Raw genomic sequence first — 18,033 nt, 5'->3', positions numbered from 1 at the left:
ATACAGCCTTTGATGAAATCAACAGAGCTATCACTGGGTGTATGTAATCAACACATGTTGATAAAGATTACCATGTGGCTAGTATCACACCTACAAACATATAATGAGAAGTGGCTGCAAGGTGTGGGAGAAAAAAAGTAGACCTCAATAAAGCTTCCTGACTGCTTTGACATGCAGTGTGGTTAGAAACAGTCTGGAAAGCTTGTAAGGGTGTTTCAGGGGAGGTTGTGCTGAGAAATAATTGTTGGGAAAAAAATTCAATATGTTGTACCATTTACGAGTTAAAGTTAGCCAATTGGGTGATTACATTCACAAATTCAAGTATTTGCACACACTAAAATGTGGTAATTCACAAACATCTGTGGGTCATGAGTTTTCACTTGTTCAAATGCTCATTACCAGTTAAAATGTTCCTTTTTTGGAAGTAATAAATTTAAGCTAGGTGAGCAAAACCTATTTTTGTTTGGTTTGAGTAAACCAAATGAAGAATGCATTTGGAGACACTGGCTCTGGCAGACTGCTTGAATTTGCATGCACGCCAACATGATTGGTTGACTTCAATGTTAAATGACATGGAAATGGCCAACATATAAAAAATTTTTTAATAGTTATCTCTCAGCACAGCTTTGGTTGCAACATCCTTACAAGCCCTTTCAGACTTCTTCTAACCATCCTGTGTTTGCAGCTCAGAAGACACAAGTCCAGAAAAAGTTTCTTTAATACCTCCAGTATCATGGAGACAAAATGCTGAAATCAGCATGCTAGTCCTGTGTTGAGCCAAACAAGACACCTTTCCCAGTGAACAGTAGCTTACAGATCTCCTTCTCCCAGACACCAGCTAGTGGACGACTTGGAAGATATTGAGTTGTTTGAGAGGGAATACTTGCTTTATTTCTTGAGATTCTTCTTGGATTTTCTATCTGAAAGTCAATAATACAAAGAAAAAGATAAATTACTACTCACCATAAAGATTACACATTGAGTTGCAGATAGATGCAACAAAAAGAATGTTACACATGTAGCTTTCAACCAAAGCCATCTTCAGAAAAGGAAACACACACACACACACACACACACACACACACACACACACATTCATTCACACAAGCAAGCTCACCTCATGCACACATGACCGCTACCTCCACTGTTACACGCACAACACACAGTTACATGACTGCACAGATTGTTGATGCAGCATCTGATACTCCAAATTCTTCTCACTGATAATTATTATTATTCCAATGATCGCACTTCTTTCCTCATCCTCGGATTTTTTGCATTTTATTTTTTAATCCACCTATGCCACTTGAACATGTGATCCTCAACCTACCCACTCCCCTTCCCCCTCTTTTCCCTTATCCCAACACATGCATACTCCCATATCTCACCAGTTTCTTTTCTCCCTCTTTTTTGTACATTTTAACCCTCCAGCGCCTGTTGTCGTCATGTGAGCAGGCATGCATTATGAAATTTACAACATGGACATTTGTCAATAAAAACAAGTGTTTACTGAACAGTCATATTTATTTTAAAAACAAAGTTAACATTTACTATCTTCAACATGTGTAACAAAAGCTTTTGCTCTTTTAGTGCTTTTAATAACAATTTAGCCAATTATTCTGACATATGTTCACTTTTATAACACCTTGCACAGACAATTTGTTTTTTAGTGTGCTGTTTATAGGCAAATATATTACATCTGTCACATGTAATTGATGTGGGTGGATTTTTTTGACATCCACAAAGAATACACAACTCGCATTTTTTCACTGGAAGTCAGTGTGCTGATCTTCAGAAGTTGATGCTTCAGCATAAAACTGCACAAAAATATAGTGAGATTGGCTGGCAATGATCTAAATTGAGCTCTAGATATGACTTATTCTTTCATATGACCTCCTGCTTCTTGAGATAAATATGCCTTCATGAAGTTATCTGTGGTTTTTGAAGGAAAAAAAAGTTGTGAATTAATTCCTGCAGTGTTCAAGAAAATGAAAAAATAGCCAACAGCCGGTCAATGTAATTCTTGAAATGGAGCGACAAGCACACAGTTTATCTACAATGTCAACTCTGCCCTTTGTCACATTGTAGTCAATGATGATTTGAGGTTTGTGTGTTTCTTCATCAACTGTCCCCATGTCATGCATGGTAGACAAAGTATGACAGCATGGTTTCTACGAGCAACAAATGGAACTAAGGCCTTATCCAGCTGGAATTCAAACATTGCACTTCCAAATTCTCTTGTTTTGTTTGGGAGAAATTCTGGAGGAATTTCACATCCACTCTTCCTCATTGTACCAATGCATCTTATTTTCTTCTGCAGCAAATGTTCAGAAATGAGGTAGCTTGTGTATTGGTTGTCAGTTAGAAGGATCTGTTAGAATCTTCTATAGGCACCACAAGTCTTTTACTGTGTCCTAAAGTTGCATGCCACGGTGAACCTCCAGATTACTGCAATACAATGTTTTTGCATCATATAGTTGAAACATTTTTTCCTGTATGTGACTGGTTTGCTGGTTGTGTACTGGATCCATCCACAGCAGGCTCTGAGCGGGTGAAGCATTTTGTCTATTGTGGTGAATTTACTCAGGATACAAGAATTTTGAAGTTACCCACAAAAGCATCCAATACTGTATGAATGGCAGGCAACATATCAGTTTTTCTCCTGTCTTCCTCATTTCCATGTCATCAAACCACATACAGGATAGAAGAAACAGAAATCTTTTATAACTCACCAGAGCCCTAAGCAGTTGCATTCTTGTTTCTACCTCCCAGAGTTCCAGTACATTAGCACAATGGCCTTTTTTGCTCCAACTAAAAAAAAGCTATTGTTTTGTGTCATAATGTCATTTTATTACCTCTTCTGCATGAGAATTGGTGTGTGTCCTGCTGTTATATATATATATATATATATTTAAAAAAATAGAGGGAAACATTCCACGCGGGAAAAATATATTTAAAAACAAAGATGATGTGACTTACCATACGAAAGTGCTGGCAGGTCGATAGAAACACAAACAGACACATACATACACACAAAATTCAAGCTTTCGCAAGAAACTGTTGCCTCATCAGGAAAGTGGGAAGGAGAGGGAAAGACGAAAGGAAGTGGGTTTTAAGGGAGAGGGTAAGGAGTCATTCCAATCCCGGGAGCGGAAAGACTTACCTTAGGGGGAAAAAAGGACCATTGGTCTGTATATGTGTGGATGGATATGTGTGTGTGTGCGAGTGTATACCCGTCCTTTTTTCCCCCTAAGGTAAGTCTTTCCGCTCCCGGGATTGGAATGACTCCTTACCCTCTCCCTTAAAACCCACATCCTTTCGTCTTTCCCTCTCCTTCCCTCTTTCCTGATGAAGCAACCGTTGGTTGCAAAAACTTGAATTTTGTGTGTATGTTTGCGTTTGTTTGTGTGTCTATCGACCTGCCAGTGCTTTCGTTTGGTAAGTCACATCATCTTTGTTTTTAGATATATTTTTTATATATATACGTATTTGTAAGGTTTACAATTTCGTCATGATGTTCAGATCATTTGTTTTCAGAAAAGCACTAACTTTGTTGGCCATATCTATCACAGTTCTCTTTGCACCTGGTAGAATTTGCTCATTGTTTTTTCTCTTGGTTTGTGATGTTTTAGCAACCTCGCTTTTGTACCAACACTTAACTTTATCTTTTACAATAAAGAACTCCTGCACATCTGCTACCTCTTTGAGATCGTCGCCTTCCTCACCTTCAAGTTCTTATTCACTGCCTTGGTCCTCATATTCAATGTGTTCATCACTCAATCCACTTCACTTCCCTTCAGGTGTGAAAAGTCTGGATGGACTTCATTGTGGCTGTCTTCGAGTGGTTTGCAAATTTCATTCTCTGATACACATTTGAACTGAAACAAAACATCAAAAGAAATGCAATAAATAAGTTAATTCAGATGGCAGTATAACCAAATTATTGTTTATTGTTTAATATGCACCTATGCAGAATAAAAAAAACAATAAGCATAGTTAACTTTTTACTACACTTACCTCTGCATATGGACTGTTGCTACAGAGCTTGCTGTCACACCAGCAGGTGTACATTGTACTTTTCACAACATTTGTTACCTCGTTGCTTACAGTTCAGAAAACAAACTGAGAAAGCTAACCAAAGGAACTGAAGCTGCTTTAAGATTGTCAACGAAAAGTCAACAAAAAGAATCCATGGCAGCAGGTATAAAAACTGCTACTGTTGTACTTTTTACAACAGCATGCCCACTCAGTGTTAACATATTTGTGCATAGTTTTGTGAAGCTTCATGTATTTTTGCATATTTTTACCTATTTGTGCATATTTTTACATATCTGTGTGTGTGTTTGCATGTATTTATGTATTTTAACATGTATTTTCTCTTATCCAATTCCCTTACAACTACCCAGCACCTTCATTTGCCCATTTCTGCATCATTCCTTTTTCCCCAATGCTACATTGGACACCTGATCCATCTTTCTGCACCAGTTCAGAAAAGTATCCCTTTCCCTGGCTGAAACCCAGCCCAACATCCTGTTTCTTAAATGCTACCTAAAGCACAGAATCCCTCCCCCAGTGACCCAACCATAAAAATTTGTTTTTCTGGATCCGACCCCTCCTTTCACAATGATCTTCACCTTTTCAGATTCCACTAGTGCTGTCCCTCACAAACCTGGTAGTGCAAAAACACATTTTCATGGCACAGACATTCCAGAACCATCTCTGCTCCCTCCAAAAGATGCTGCTCGTATGCAATCCATGGGGCACTACTATCCAGCCACTGTCATACACTGGGTGTTGTGTGATGTCCCTTGGTTAGTTAGGTTTAAGTAGTTCTAAAGTTCTTGGGGACTGATGACCATAGATGTTAAGTCCCATAGTGCTCAGAGCCACTTGAACCCCTTGAGCCACTATCCTACCCATAGTGTTCTTCCTTGTACAACTGTCATAGCACCCAGACCCTGCCTAGCAGACCTTTTCAAACTGCCACATCCCACAAAACTCCCTAACAATTCTCCAAATCCAAATCCAGAGCCTAAACAATTCTTGAATGCTGTTGTTAACCTTTCCACCAAAATCCTCAGCCCCATAGAAGTTTCAGTCCTTTTTAAAGGCCCCACCTTTAGCCTTACACCCAAATTTAACCATTTGGACTTGTCAGAGACCTACTTTTCTTCTACTGATCTGTGCAGTGGAAACACTTCTTTGCTACCAGTACCTCCAACCAAAGCCAACCTAATTCCAGCATAAAACTGTGCCTCTCCCATTTCCTACCACCATCCAATTGTGACCCTCTACTCCTTCCACCTAACCACCCCCTGGTCACGGTCCAGGAATTCCTTACCTCCAACTTGACCTCACTATCCTTCCCCAGGCCCCTTTCTGAGAACACTAACCTTTCAGCAGAGGAAAGGACAGCCTTGAAACAGCTCCTAACCTAATCATCCTCCCTGCAGATGAAAGCTCCTCCACTCTCATGATGAGTTGTAGTGACTACCTGGCAGAAGGCATCTACCAATTGTGGCCTAATCAACCATCCTGCAGACAAAGGCCCCTCCTCTGTCGTGATGAGTTGCAGTGACTACCTGGTGGAAGGTGTCTGCCAGTTGTCTGACTTGTCCACCTATAAACTCTGCCAGAGTGATCCCATCCTGGAAGTCTAACATAACCTCCAATCCCTGCTTAAAGCCTTACGCCTTTCCCAGAAACTCTTCCCTCAATCCATTTCACTCCTCACTGTGCACACCCACCTTCTATATGCTCCCCAAAATTCACAAACTCAACAATCTTGGACACCCATTGTAGCTGGTTGTTGTGCCCCACTGAAAGGATTTTGGCCTACACTGGCCAACACCTCCAACCATTTGGCCATAATCTAGCCTCCCACATCAAAGATACCAACCACTTCCTTCCCTGACTCTCCATCATCCCCACCCATTTACATCCTGGTCTCCTACTGGTCATCACTGACAGCACTTTCCTGTACACCATCGTCTCCCATGTCCATAGTCTTGCATCTGTTGAACACTACTTTTCCCAACATCCTTCAGACTGAACCCATTATGTTATTCCTCATAAACCTAATTAACTCTGTCTTAACACATTACTACTCTTTTAGAGGGAAGGTGTACAAAAAATCTATGGAACAGCTGTGGGCAACTGCATGCTAACCTGTTTATGGGTCATTTAGAAGAGACCTTCCTAGCTTTCCAAAACACCAAATCACTAGTCTGGTTCGGTTCATTGACGGTATCTTCATGATCTGGACTCAGGGCTAAGACACCCTATCTTCATTTCTTTACAACCTCAACACCTTCTCTCCCATCCACTTCATCTGCTCCTCCTCAACCCAGCCTTCCACCTTCCTGACTTTTATCTCCACAGTTCTGATGGCTCCATTCACACTTCAGAGCATATTAAACCCACCAACCACCATCAGTATATGCATTCCAACACCACAGCTTTCATCCCTTCTACTCCAAAAAATCCCTTCTATATACCTTGGTCACCTGGGCATGGATCTGCAGTAACAAGAACTCTCTTGCCTAGTATGCTGAGGGCCTCACCATGGACTTCACAGACAAGCATTACTCCTAGACCTAGTCCACAAACAGATCTCTTATGCCATTGCCCCACACACCCCCAATCCTCCCACCACCCCTTAGAACCAGCTATAAGTAAGTGCCCCCTTCGTCACCCAATGCCACCCCGGACTGGAACAGCTGAACCACATCCTTTGTCAGGCTTTTGATTACATATCATCATGCCCAGAGATGAGGGACATACTACTTAAGATCCTTCCCACCCCTCCTGAAGTGGTGTTTCACCACCCACCCAACCTCCATAACGTCCTCCAATCCCTACCCCTTGCCACAGGGATCATATCCCTGTGGAAGGCCCAAGTGCAGGACCTGCCCACTCCATCCACCAAGCACTTCTTATTCCAGTCTTCTCACAGGCTGATCCTACCTGATTAGAAGCTGGGCTACCTGTGAAAGCAACGATGTTATGTACCAGCTCTGCTGCAATCATTTGCACAGTTTTTTATAGTGGTATGACTACCAACCAGCTGTCCAACAAGATGAACAGCCACTGCCAAACTGTGACCAAGAGCAAAATAGACCACGTTGTGGGACAATATGCAGCTGAAAATAATGTGCTTGATTTCAATAGCTGCTTCACAATCTGAGCAGTTTGGATCCTCCCCGCCACCATCATCTTTTCTGAACTGCACAGATAGGAGTTATTCCTAGAACACATTCACCGCTCCCAAAACTATCCCAGCCTCACTCTATGGTAAACTAGTGTCCCCTACAGTTTCTGCCCCCTCTGTCTTAATGCTTCCTCCCAGTTCATGACCCCTTACACTCATTGTGTGCCACTCTCTGCCAACACATCCTCCTGCCTTTCCTCTTCCCTATTCCTTTCGTTTTCTACCCCCTCCCCTCCCCCTACCCTCCTTCCTCCTCTGTCTTCTGTCCCTTCCCCTTCCCCATCCCCTCCAGATTGCTGCGTCCGATCAATGTGACAGTTGCATTCTGGTTCGAGGTGCCGGGGGTGGTGGTCATGTGCGTGTGAGATGCACTTGCTTGTGTGAATGAATGTGCATGTGTTTCCTTTTCTGAGGAAGGTTTTGGCCAAAAGCTAAATGTGTAACAGTCTTTTCATTGTGCCTGTTTGCAACTCAGTGCGTCATTTTTACAGTGAGTAGCAATGTATCTTTTCCCATATTGTTGATATTGCAACCTGAATTTTTCGTGACCAGAAAGGTTAGTTAGATGGTTGTGACTAGGAGGAATTGAAAACTATACTACATGTGTATCAGAATCTACTATTACCAGTCTGGCACACACTTTAAGAAGTAACTCAAACTTCTGAAGAAAAAATCATTGCTGCTTACTTCTAGGTAAGCTTCCTCTGAAATACACTTAGAACAATAAACTTAGAACATGAGCTTTATTTTGTCTTTGGAACCTTGTGTGTGCTTACAGTTTGTATTGTTCAATATTCTAACAAAATAATAACCACACTGAATTTTGAAAGTCAAGGATTATGTACAGCTCTGTAAGCTGACTCATTTGTTGCATCCAAAATAATATTGTGTCCAGGGAAGAATTATGATCCCTTTTTATTTCAACATAATGTTTATTAGCCATCAGGACCACAAGTACAGATTATGATGATAGTTTATTATTATTTTACAAACCAAATTCAAATCTGCATTGAAAAATGAATGTTTAAGTAGCTTCTTGACCTGTATTGAAGCTCAGAAATAAATATGGTAAAAGTATTAAAATATATATCAGATCATGCATTTCAATAAAACTGTGGCATGTCAGATCAACAGGCTTGTTGTGTGGCATGCTATGTCCCACTGTATCACAGCATACCATGTGAAATGCTTGTGGATTAGATGTACTAGTCATAATTGAAGGTATGATTAGTTGTATACAGGATGGCCAAAGTAAAACTGGTCTGGAAAACATTTGCAGTAAGACTGGCCTGGATTTGGCCCTTGTTAATAAACATCACATAAGATACTGGAAATAGCCACCATTGACATCATGCAGTGCTATGTTCAATTTATCAGACTGTGACACACACTAGATGCTCTGCCTGAGGGATCAAAGCAGTGGTTTTTCTATAGATTTTACAGTGTGTGAGGATTATTTGAGTGCCTGAGACCTCTCAACACCCGTGAAAGCTTGTCAAAGTAGTGTGTGCTGTTACTCCAGCTTGGTGAAACTACCCAAACAGCCATTCATCTTCTGTGGTTTAATCCACTGTTTCTGGACAGACCAGTTAGCATTAACAGTTTGATGAAAGAATTGTTTTGTGATGCGGACACCAGACATTGCACATCAAACACTTCTCGAGATTATGCAACAGCTCTTCAAAGTTCTGTTGGGAATTTTCTAATAAATAATGGAACGTATTCTGTGAGTTCACATACCCAGACAGGATGAACCAGGACTCACCTGCAGAAATGGAAAACTGAGGATCCAAAAATCCTGACACCACTTCTCTCAGGAATCACTGGAAGAATGAAACATGCGAACATTCATTTGGATGCTTTAACTCGTGCGTAACAGCAAATTTGTAAGGATACAGATGCAGGCCTCCCCCCCCCCCCCCCTTTTTTTTTTTTTTTTTTTTTTTTTTTTTTTTTTTTTTTTTTTTTTTTTTTTTTTTTTTTTTTTCTCGATAGGTATGGTTTTTATTCACAAGACATCTTATTTTGTTCTATTTTGCAAGCAAGTTTTGCATTGCAGTCTATGCTGGAGGTTTTACCAAAATACTTTGTCTTAAACTCTTACCCACACAGTTCCCCAAATGTTTTCCACAAATTGTGCTTTGCATAACACTCAACAGTGAACATATGCTGTTTTATCAGGAGCACTATTTTGTGTTGCATTGAACTGGTCACTAAACATGTCTGCTCCTCTCACTCACTCAGACATAATGTCACAGCAAAGGACTCAGAACAGAGCATGCGGGAGACGTGCATTTCACTCCAAATATCCATATAATTTACAGGAGGCATGGCTAGTAAGAAATGTTTTTCAGTTGTTAATGAACTTCAGAGAACTGCCAGTTTCCTGCCTTATGTCTGTCTCTAGTATTTACTGGCATTGTGTATTTGGAACAGATACAGATTCTTAAAGTATGTTGACTGCCAGTAATTATTGGTTCTTCCTAGAGCAAATATTAATGCCAATTTTATAACAAGCTGCTGTTCAGTTTGCAAGTACAACCTGTGTGTTTTGAATGGCATTTATGTATGAAACTACTAGTTAAGGTTCACACAAACTCATAACTGTGTAACTCTATGTCTTACAGAAACTCTTACTATGCATTTCTATAAAAATAAAAATTGTTTACAGTTGTGAGACATAGATGTCAATGGACGCAAATTAAATGAAGCTCTGTATGTAACATTCCTAGTCAGGTTGGGTGGTAACATATTTAAATCTCACCATCATATGTTACCCAAAAAGTTCAGATTTTCCAGCTTTCCACTTAAACTTTGACATCAGCGATAAATAAACAGTTTGGTGTCTGAAAAGTATGCCCACAAATGAAGTTGTGTTTTCTTTCTGGAACTCGGTACTAGTCAGTATTTATTTTTATTTATTTGTTTATACGAGATACATATTCCATAGATTTAGTATGGCGTGATTACGCAATGTATGTAGAATGAGTCAAAGCAGATACAATATAGATATCATACAATACAATACATACTGGTGTATTACACATGGTAGATGAATGATTAAAAATTGGTACAATACAATAATATAATAGAGGTAATAAACAAAACAATACAAAAATGCAGTAGTGATAAAAAAAACAATACAGATCAATGACAAAGGAAATAATCTGAATTACTACTCAAATTATTTATCTCTGATAAAGAATTCATCTAAAGAGTAGAAACATTTTTCCAGTAGGAATTCCTTTAGATTTTTTTGAATATTTTCTTTTAGATACTTTATATTACTTGGGAGTGAATTAAAATATTTTTGTACTTGTGTACTTTACCCCTTTTTGTACCAGAGACAAATTTTTCCGTTCATAGTGCATATCACCTTTCCGTCTTGTGTTATAATGTTGGTATGCCTCATTTGTTTCATATTCGAGGAATTGAAAAGTGTGAAAGCCATGAGTGAGAGGAGATATTGTGAGGTATTGGTTAATATACCTAACTGTTTAAAAAGATTGCAACATAAGGTTCTTGGAGGAACATTACATATAATTCGGACTACTTTTTTCTGGCTTACAAATTTTTTTTTTAATATGGTGAGTTGCCCCAAAAGATTATTCCATAGCACATCACTGAAGGAAAGTAGCCAAAATATGCAGACTTTGATACGTTGATGTCTCCAATTTTGGAGATTATTTGGATGGCAAATGTTGCTGAGCTAAGCTTTTTTAGTGTTCGCTGTTTGTGGAATTCCCAGTTGAGCTCGTTATCTATGTGAACACCTAGGAACTTTGTGCACTGAACGCTCTGTAACTGTTGGCTCTCGTGTGCAATGTTAATCTCTTCTGGGCTTATGTAACTGGATTGGAACTGCATGTAATTTGTTTTACTGAGGTTTATTGCTAGAGAATTTGCTGTGAACCAGTTCAGAGCATTTGCAAGTGCTTGGTTGGCATTTAACTCTACGTCAGTGGAGGTTTTGTTGGCTGTCACTATACTTGTGTCATCTGCAAATGTTGTGATATTGCTAGCACTGTTCGAGGTCAGGGGTAGGTCATTAATATATATAATAAATAGGATGGCACCAAGGACTGACCCTTGTGGAACTCCATGATGTACTGTTCCCCAGTCAGACTCTACCTCTCCTACTTATAGACTGTTAATGCCTAATACTATTTTTTGTTGTCTGTCTTATAGATATGATCTGAGCCAGTTACCCATTTGTCCATGGATTCCTTATTGGGCTGCTTTGCCTAAAAGTATTCTGTGATCAATGCAGTCGAAAGCCTTAGTCAGGTCACAGTATATGCCAACGGGTAATTTTTTCTTGTCAAGACATTCTAAAACGTTATTTGTAAGTGCGTAAATTGCTTTGGTTGTAGATATACCTGATCTGAAACCAAATTGTTGTTTACTAATTGGTGCAAATTTTTCAAGGTGATTGCCGGCCGGAGTGGCCGAGCGGTTAAAGGCGCTACAGTCTGGAACCGCACGACCGCTACGGCCGCAGGTTCGAATCCTGCCTCGGGCATGGGTGTGTGTGATGTCCTTAGGTTAGTTAGGTTTAAGTAGTACTCAGTTCTAGGGGACTTACGACCACAGCAGTTGAGTCCCATAGTGCTCAGAGCCATTTGAACCATTTTTTTTTTTTCAAGGTGATTGACAATCCTGATGTATTTTAATTTTTCAAAGACTTTAGAAAATGCTGTTACAAGAGAGATGGGACGATAGTTGGAAACATCTGTGGGATCACCTTTTTTGTAGAGGGGCTTCACAGTAACATACTTCATTCTGTCAGGGAAGATACCTTGATTTAGAGAGGCATTGAATATATGAGCTAGAACTTTTAGAGAGTTGATTACAGCTGGCTTTTATCAGTTTGCTGGAAATATTGTCTACACCCAATGAATTTTTACTTTTCAGAGAAACTATGGTTTTTCTTACTTCTTGCACAGTTATGGGGGCCATACATATCATGTCTATAGAGTTAGGGAAAAGTTCTTTCAGAGTTTTTATTGCCTTCTCTGAAGAGCCTTTGAATGCTGTTTTCTCCACAACAGTTAAAAAGTGCTCATTAAAGATTTTAGCTACAATATCTTGATTTTGAACTAACTTACCTTCATTGTTAAGAGCAATATTTTGGGTCTTGTTGGGGTAATTTGCACCAGTCTCATTTCGTATCACTTCCCATATAGTTTTGATTTTATTAGTGGAGTTATTAATTTTTAAGCACAGATACATACTTTTTGATTTCTGAACGACTTTGTTCGATAATTTAGAGTATTTTTTATAGCTGTTTAAAATGTTAGGGTCATCTGATTTTTTTGAGACAATGTACAACTTTCTCTTTCTTATTTGTATTTTGTAACTTTCTAAGGCTTTTGACTGTGTGTCTCACAAAAGACTTCTCAATGAAGTACGTCACTACGGCGTTAGAGGAGCAGTGGGAAATTGGCTAAAACATTACATATAAGACAAGAAGGGGAAGGTAGCTTTGGATGAAGTCAGCAAAGCAGGTGAGGGGATAGAGTCCAAGTGAGGCACTATACTCTTTGAAGTTCTTCAGGGATCTGTCCTTCCTTGTTCCACTGCTGCTTCTCGTACATACTATCTGATCGAAACTATGCAGGCACCTATTAGTGGCCATTAAAATGGGATGTATCCACCTTTTTACCATTATGATAGCTTGAACTCTCGTGGGGACACTTCCAATGAAATGTGGAGGAATGACAGCCCTTTTTGCTCAAGAGCCAATGTCAGAGAAGTTGGAGATGCTGGATGAAGGGGTCTGGAGCGAAGTTGACTTTCACACTTATTCCGATGGTGTTCTGTTGGATCCAGGCCAGGCATCTGGACAGGCCTGTCAATTTCAAGAATAGTATTGTCCACCAACCACTGCTACATGAATATGTCTTTATGACAGGGTGCAGTGTCATGCTGATTGATTCAAACGATCGTCATCTCCGAACTGTCCCTTTGCTGTACCCAGTACTCAAAGCTGTGAAATGTGCTCACAAACTTCCATGTTTAGCATTTTCTTCAGTACTGTAAGGGGTCCACACCTCAACCATAAAAAACATGCCCATGCCATAACACCACCTCCTCCATACTTCTCTGTAGGCAAGTAACATTTTCCAGGCATTCGCCAAATGCAAAGCCTTCCATCAGATTGTCACAAGATATAGCATGATTCATCATTTCAGGTAACTTATTTCCAGGCATCCACTGACGAGTGGCATTACTCTTTACACTTCCTCTACCCTCGCTTAGCGTTTACTACAGAAAAATGTGGCTTAAGAGGTGCAGCTCAACCATTGTATCCCATTCTTTTTAACTCACTATGCTTCATCGTTGCACTGTCTGGACTGCTGGTAGTACTTTATAACTCATAACTGATTCCTTCCATTATTTTCAAGAAATTTTTTATAACAACCCTTCACACTGCTTGATGGTATCTGTCCATCAGAACACGAGGACTGCCAGGTTCTGATTGTTCCTTCACATTTTTATTTCAAAATTGCATCCCTACAGTCAACTTGGGCAGCCTTAGAATGGATTTATTATTTAAGTGACCTTCAATGACTAGTACATTTTCAAAGTCACTGAACTCTTCTGAGTGACCTATTGTGCTGTTACTGCTTCTCTACTGACTGTCTTCTGTTATTCTGGCGAATCCACCTCTCGTGACATCTAATGGTCAAATCTGTGTTACATAGGGATATCCTGATACTTTTGATCATATAAATGATTTGCTCTCATCATAGAGAATATGTAAGTTCACAGTCTTCACTGCTGATATTAGCATTGTGGTATATAACAAACATTCAACAAATCTATAGAATGATTCCAACAAATTACGTTCAGAACTTGTAACTTTGCTCACCTGATATTAAGCTTTTGGTAGTTGCACTGATATCTGTGTTGTTGGGCTACCTGCTGTGAAAGTATCTTACAGATACATGACAAATAATGTATGCCACACTGCAGTAATGGATTTTTAATTCCTTTATATTTATTTGTAATTTTCGCTATTTGGTCTAAATATACGTACTAAACTACGTCTCACACAAACAGATGACAATCTGAACTACATCTGTCTCAAAATTTAATTAATTTCTATGACAGAAATGTTGGTTATTGTTATTATTATTGATGTGAGCAGATCTTATTGCACTTAGGGGCAGGGCAAATATCAAAATGCATGCAGAGCCATGCAGATACTGATTAGCATCAAGCTTCTTTATTTGTTAGTAGCAGAAAACAAATGAAACTAACTCCAAAGATGCAGGCTCTATTACACTTGACCATGAGCTAGCATGTAATACCATACCACACAAGTCATCTCAGTTATCAGAAAGGGGCTTAATATAATGATTAATTAAGTTCAGAAAACCAATAATTACATGGAACAGTCTCACCACTTTATTTATCTTCAGTCAGCATCAAATACTGGCATGTTAATATTAATTGTGCAGACACAACTAGTAAGTTTGAATAAAATGCCTGATTACAACACTATTCATGTAATGCACCTATTTTTATCTAAAGACCAAGTCAGAGTGATTTTTTAACATCTTCCTTTTTTGGTAAGAGATTGTGGGACAGACAAAGTGTAGCAGCAATAAGAACACACGCATGCACATTACTGCAACTACTCACGCAATAGCTACTCTGACTTACAAACAATGTAAAATCATCCTGGCAGATTAAAACTGTGTGCCGGACCAAGACTCGAACTTGGGACCTTTGCCTTTTGCGGGCAAGTGCTCTACCAACTGAGCTACCCAAGCATGACTCACGCCCCGTCCTCACAGCTTTACTCCTGCCAGTACCTCATCTCCTATATTCCAAACTTAACAGAAGCTCTCCTGCAGACCTTACAGAACTAGCACTCCTGAAAGAATGGATATTGCAGAGACATGCCTTAGCCACAGCCTGGGGGATGCTTCCAGAATGAGATTTTCACTCTGCAGCAGAGTGTGTGCTGATATGAAACTTCCTGGCAGATTAAAACTGTGTGCCGGACTGAGACTCGAACTCGGGACCTTTGTCATTCGTGGGCAAGTGTTCTACCAACTGAGCTACCGAAGCACGACTCAGATGTATGAGACAGACGAAATTTCCTCAGACTTCAAGAATAATATAATAATTCCAGTCCCAAAGAAAGCAGGCGCTGACAGATGTGAAAATAACCGAACTATCAGTTTAATAAGTCACAGTTGCAAAATACTAACACGAATTCTTTACAGATGAATGGAAAAACTGGTAGAAGTCGACCTTGGGGAAGATAAGTTTGAAGTCCGTAGAAATGTTTGAACATGTGAGGCAATAATGACCCTACAACTTATCTTAGAAGAAAGATTAAGGAAGTCTCTTTCAAATTCTAAAGGTGGCAGGGGTAAAATACAGGGAGCGAAAGGCTATTTACAATTTGTACAGAAAGCAGATGGCAGTTATAACAGTCGAGGGACATGAAAGGGAAGCTGTGGTTGGGAAGGGAGTGAGACAGGGCTGTAGCCTCTCCCCGATGCTATTCAATCTGTATATTGAGCAAGTAGTGAAGGAAACAAAAGAAAAATTTGGAGTAGGCATTAAAATCCATGGAGAAGAAATAAAAACTTTGAGGTTCACCGATGACTTTGTAATTCTGTCAGAGACAGCAAAGGACTTGCAAGAGCAGTTGAACGGAATGGACAGTGTCTTGAAAGGAGGGTATAAGATGAACATCAACAAAAGCAAAACGAGGATAATGGAATGTAGTCAAATTAAGTCAGGTGATGCTGAGGGAATTAGACTAGGAAATGAGACACTTAAAGTAGTAAAGGAGTTTTGCTATTTGGGGAGCAAAATAACTGATGATGGTTGAAGTAGAGGGGATATAAAATGTAGACTGGCAATGGAAAGGAAAGTGTTTCTGAAGAAGAGAAATTTGTTAACATTGAGTATAGATTTAAGTGTCAGGAAGTCGTTTCTGAAAGTATTTGTATGGAGTGTAGCCATGTATGGAAGTGAAACATGGGCGATAAATAGTTTAGACAAGAAGAGAATAGAAGCTTTCGAAATGTGGTGCTACAGAAGAATGCTGGAGATTAGATGGGTAGATCACATAACTAATGAGGAGGTATTGAATAGAATTTGGGAGAAGAGGAGTTTGTGGCACAAATCGACTAGAAGAAGGGATCGGTTGGTAGGACATGTTCTGAGGCATCAAGGGATCACCAATTTAGTACTGGAGGGCAACGTTGAGGGTAAAAATTGTAGAGGGAGACCAAGAAATGAATACACTAAGCAGATTCAGAAGGATGTAGGCTGCAGTAGGTACTGGGAGATAAAGAAGCTTGCACAGGATAGAGTAGCATGGAGAGCTGTATCAAACCAGTCTCAGGACTGAAGACCACAACAACAACAACAACAACAACTTCCAATCTGTTATGTGCAATGGAGTTCCTTTAACAACTTCCAATCTGTTATGTGCAATGGAGTTCCTTTATTCATCCACATCAAAGAAAATGATTGTTCTACAAAAAGAAAAGAGATTGTCTGAAGTATATGCAGTTTTTCTGAGAACCATGTACTGCAGTCCTTCTAAGAAACTTGGGATACATACCACCACTTTCCAATATGTTTATTCTACTATGAACTTCATGGCTGATAATCCGGTGTACTGAGAAACTAATAACCTCAACAGAAGAAGAAAGATTACTCTCAATTGTGAATTCAAAAATCTAAACCAGTTACAGAAAGGTGTGCAGTATTCCATTTCTCTTCATCATCATCTTCATATCCTTGCAGCAAGTGAAGTAGTATGTTTATGAACTGTTTACATTCATTTTGCTCCATCTTGATGTACTTCTTGTCTGGATATTGTTATCCTGTTTTCCCCTCTAGTCTTCAGATCTTCCTTAATCTGATCCAGCTATGTTGTTTTGGGTCATCCTATTGGTCATTCTGCCGCACATTTCTATCTGAGTTTTGTTTTGGGCAAGTTATGATCCGTCATCCTCTTCACATGCCTAAACCACTTGAGCCATCCAGTACTCAGTCTCTCAGACATTGACAGAGCCACTTGCATCTCTCCTCTGATGTCTTCATTCCTAATTTTATCTCTGCTAGTCTTCTGCAAGGCTTATAGCAATAATTCCATTTTGCATGCTTGTAACTTGTTCAAATCTGCCTTCAGCTGCATGTTGTGCCACTGGGTGGTGAGCTTTGTTTGGTAGTGTCCGTTTATCCTGGTGGACATCTGGTTGGTAATCATACTGACATAAAAAGCTGTGCAGTGTTTGAAGGAAAGTTGGTATATGACATATAAGGTGCCAAAATGCAAGACTGGCACTCTTCATGCAGCCTGCACCACATAGGTTGATGGTCATGTGTGTGCATGCATGTTTCTGTGTGTGTGTGTGTGTGTGTGTGTGTGTGTGTGTGTGTGTTTTTCTCTCTAGCTCAAAAAAGGATTACTTTGAAGGTAGCAAGTTTTCTTTCTTTTGGTGTGTGCCTGTTGTGACTCAATGCTTCTGCTTTTCAGTGAGTTGTCCCTTTTAATCCAGAAGCATTTGCTTTCTACCAAAACTTTCCTACAACATTCAAAACTTTCCATTCATTACATAAATTTTTTTACAAAGGCATATGCACTGTTTATGCATATAGTTTCATTATTTGTTCATGTATTGTTGCTCAGCATGTGCCAATACTTGAAAGACATCTTTTTTCCCATTGATTTTGTATTTGTTCTAGTTTTATATTTTTATTTCCGTGAAACTGTCTCTGTAAATTAACTGCACTTTCCTGTATTACAAGTTCTGTGTGATTTACATTTATTTATTTTTTGA

General features: G+C 39.5%; 1 protein-coding gene across 4 annotated transcripts in view; it reads left to right on the top strand.

The window, feature by feature from the left end:
- LOC124606742 (ankyrin repeat and BTB/POZ domain-containing protein 2) overlaps positions 1-18,033 on the top strand; it is a 651,374-nt gene that overhangs the window by 430,826 nt on the left and 202,515 nt on the right. The window lies entirely within an intron of this gene.

Source organism: Schistocerca americana, chromosome 3 (genome assembly GCF_021461395.2).
Source record: "Schistocerca americana isolate TAMUIC-IGC-003095 chromosome 3, iqSchAmer2.1, whole genome shotgun sequence".
NCBI classification, from domain to species: Eukaryota; Metazoa; Arthropoda; class Insecta; order Orthoptera; family Acrididae; genus Schistocerca; species Schistocerca americana.
Note: the sequence above shows the minus strand (reverse complement) of the source record. Positions and strands in the feature narration are given on the sequence as shown.